Source organism: Pongo abelii, chromosome 1 (assembly GCF_028885655.2).
Source record: "Pongo abelii isolate AG06213 chromosome 1, NHGRI_mPonAbe1-v2.0_pri, whole genome shotgun sequence".
NCBI classification, from domain to species: domain Eukaryota; kingdom Metazoa; phylum Chordata; class Mammalia; order Primates; family Hominidae; genus Pongo; species Pongo abelii.
This window is the reverse complement of record NC_071985.2, coordinates 62,121,344-62,125,407: the sequence shown is the minus strand read 5'-3', so window position 1 is coordinate 62,125,407 and position 4,064 is coordinate 62,121,344. Positions and strand designations below refer to the sequence as shown.

At 38.8% G+C, this 4,064-nt stretch overlaps 1 pseudogene; it reads right to left on the bottom strand.

The window, feature by feature from the left end:
- Window positions 1-1,394: 1,394 nt before the first annotated feature.
- Window positions 1,395-2,420, bottom strand: LOC100432558 (NIF3-like protein 1; annotated as a pseudogene).
- Window positions 2,421-4,064: the final 1,644 nt, after the last annotated feature.

Genomic DNA, 4,064 nt, shown 5'->3' with positions numbered 1-4,064 from the left:
TACACTAAACCCTTCCATGCTTGCTATACATATCAGATATTTCTCTTTCTCCCTTTCTGATCTGTCTGGACCAAGTATTTCATTTGGTCCCATAAGGTATCTTTTTAGAAACTATGTAAGGGACTTTAAAATTCTACTTGCCCAATTGTGTTAACCTACTTATTAGTAATCTTGAGGCTGGGATGATAGTTTATTAATTTTTTTTAATTCCTCACCTATAGAATTTAGCCTTGTGCCTTACAATAGTCAGTGAATAGAGTTAATTAATATACATATAAATGAATATAACAAATGAATTGATATATTCATTGAGCCATTAACCTTGTTTAGTTCTGAAAATTCTTCCTAGTGCCCGTAAATCTCTTCTAGATATTTCTAATTTTCTGTACCAAAACAAACCAAGGTTTGGAGTCCTGGGTGGTTAAAAAAAAAAAAAGGAATGCTTTGTACGGCTAGAGGACTTTTTTCGGCATTCAAATGGTGCTAACCCACCCAATCCTACTCTTCTTCATTACTACTGCAGGAATATCCAATCTTTAAGTCACAGTCCTGGCACAAATGGAGAAGTAGACACCCACTGTCTACAGAATTAGCACTTGGTGAAGTATATGAAGTATTTCCTAGTAGTACAAGAGTGAAAAATTCAGGAAAAGGAAATGGATTTAGAAACTTTTTTTTTTTTTGAGATGAAGTCTTGCTCTGTTACCCAGGCTGGAGTGCAACGGCATGATCTCATGATCTCGGCTCACTGCAACCTCCACCTCCTGGTTCAAGCGATTCTCCTGCCCCAGCCTCGTGTGTAGCTGGGATTACAGGCATACACCACCACGTCCAGCTAATTTTTGTATTTTTAGTAGAGATGGGGTTTCACCATGTTGGTCAAGCTGGTCTCGAACTCCTGACCTCATGCTCTGCCCACCTCTGCCTCCCAAAGTGCTGGGATTACAGGCGTGAGCCACCATGCCCAGCTGAGAAATTTTCTTAAAGGATAATTGACATACTAACATCATATAGAGCTTGAAAAAACACAAAGGAAAGTGCAGGGCCATCAGGACTGGTATATGTGTTGGTACCCAACCACCTAATCATATATCCTGGATTAAATTGCAAAAGCATTTAATATATCTACAGCACATATTTAAAAAGCTGGAATGATAAAAATATTCACCAATTCATGACTTATTTTAAGTAAATAGATTTTAGTCAGGCTTTCGTAGAGTTTTTAATAAATATTTGTTCTTTAACATGGTAGTTATTTTTCAGTTTTTACCTTATGAGGTATGAAACGTGGTGAACCAGTGTAACAAATCAGAAATTATAATAAATTTTAAGACATTCTTCTGAAAGGGCCCAATCGATTTGTAGATTGTGTTATCCTGATGTTCCTGTCTGTGTTATACTACATAAAGAGGGTCCTTGCTTGTCTCTGAAGGATAATATTAATCTTACTCTTCAAGTAAGCACACAGTATATCTCAAATGTCAGAAAGAAAGTCTTATTCAGTGTTGCTGAGTTCATAAAGGATGACATTTATTCCTTAGGAAGCAGCATTCAGAATATTATGATGAGACATCCCACCTGGGAGGTAAAGGTCAGCTTCTATACTCTGCAGAACACTGCTCCCAGAATCAGCACACAGGGCCACGACTTTGACTTTAGAACCTTCGGTCCTCCCTACTCTAAGAACTAAGCACATATGTGATAGTTTTAAGCAGTTTGTGATTGGCTCAGTCATAGCTGTCAGGGAGATAGATTCATCCACTATGCATAACCGTCCCATTCCAGTATGTAGAAGCAAAGGCTTCTCCAGTACATAATTTCAGTCTTCTGATGTCATTTTATGTTCTGGGAGAGAAAAGCCACTACCTGCATCAAAGTCTTCTAAGTATAATTGAGACTGAGTCATGTTTGTTTTTCATTATCAATCCCAGCAGACAAAGAAGTGACAGAAATATTCACAACTTTTTTTCACTGCAGACATGACTTTGTCCAGGTCTTCGGTGGGTTCTCTCTGTGGAGTAGTTGGAAGTTTTGAAAGGATGCATCAGCCTGGAGGTACAAGCTCCAAGCCCTTTAGCCAACCAGTTGCAAACTCCCTGGGGTGCGGCATCATAGGCTATGTGAGGAAAATACATACCAACTTCGTTCGCCAGACCGTGGATTACCAGGAGCTCTTTCCAGGTTTTCTAGGTTATGTGCCTTATAGGTCTGAAAATTGGTGGATGGTAGGAGAGAATGAGGTCTGCCTTCCTTCACAGCACCTCCTCCATCACTCCCTCAGTCAAGTCATTGGTCTGGAAGAGTGTGTTTATAGTATGTGATGCTCTTGGTTCCACCAGTAATCCAATATTGTCACAACTCTCAGCAAATGAGAGGGATGCAAAGTCATTCAAGGAGGCAAGAAGAGCCTTCAAATCCATGAAATAATGAGATTTGCAGATCAGGGAATCTTTAAGCAGAACAGATTCCATATCCTGACACTACGCCATTCTCTAGATTCTTCCAAACCTGGCAAGCTTGAAAGTGAAGCCCTTGTGGGCCAGCCACAACACTGGCTTTGAGTTATTTACTGTTACATTTGAAAGAGCCCTTGGAAATAACGTAATAGAACACTCGCATTTCACAGATTAGAAAACTGTGAGGCTATATAGCTTGAAGTCACAGTTAGCAACAATGGGAGACACTATAGCATAGTGCCTCTCTTAACGAGAAGTGACTCTGAAGCTAAACTGAATCCCAGAGCCACAGCTGTGTAACCACAGGCAAATTACATAACCTCTGCAGTTTCTCCTTCTGAAGAATGGAAATAATAGTACCCAGCAGATAATGTCGCAAGATTTCCACATAAAGCTGAAAACAGTGCCTGTCCTAGAATAAGCACTATGTTTGTGATGGTTAAGTAACATTAGTAGGGCTTCTTTACACCTGCAAACTGCTGCCTCTATGTTGCCTCACTCACTCCTCATTTCAGTGTTACTTCAAGCCTTTTCTAGGTCAGTGAAGAGCCACGTGACACAGCCAGTAAATCTTTGAGTCCTGACTCCTGCCCTGTTAGCCCCATGCTCTTGTGTGGCAGGCAGTTTTCTGTCCCAATCTTCTTTTTTGTCCTCTTTCTCTGAAGCACCACCATAACAGTCATAACCTGCTCTAGCCAGGACCTGCCACTACCTGCCGTGTTTTAGAAACAATATGTGAAGCAAAAGCTTGATATTTCAAACTCATCTGCATGAAAGGATTGAAGTCTCTACGTGGACATTTAGGAATGACAACTGTGGAAGAATTTTGTTTACTTGTGAAAATGTTCAGAGCACACCTGGAGCATGAACATTTTAATTCAAAAAGCTACACATGAAGTCACCTTTCTATATATCTTCCTTGCGTGTTTTATTTTTATTTCTAACAAAAAGATAATTCCATGACAGTAGTCTTATGTCAAAGGCACAGAAGAGGGGAATGAATTAAAAGACTGATAGAGCTTCATTTGAATAGGCAGTAACACAAGCTGGAAAACTGCTGACACTAAAAAAAATAAAAGTGAATTTGGATTAATTTTTCATGATGACATTTAATTGATGCTGCCAAGATTGAAGAAATACTCCACTTTCGCTTCTTGAAACTTTATTTGTTTAAAAGATTTTAGTGTCCCTCCCTGCCGCACTCCGAAGAAAAAACAAAAACCTAAGTAATATTTTTATTAAATCTTTGTGGATAACCAATTACAACTTATATATAGCAAATACATTTTCTAAGTTTTTCAGACAGTCTCGATTGAAATTGTAAACAAACTAGTCATAATCATTACTGTCATCATCATCGATCATTAGCAACAGCAGCAAATAATCACTACTGTCATCATCATCATCAATCGTTAGCAACAACAGCAACAGTGTTACCACCCTCCTCTCTTGTCCTATGCTTCTGCCTTTGTAGATGTCATATGTTTTTATAGCATATATTTAAGTTGCATAACATGATGTTTTGACATGCTCATACACAAAAAGTGGTCATGAAAACCAACTAAATTAACATACCCTTCATCTCATAGTTACTCATGTTTTCCTTTT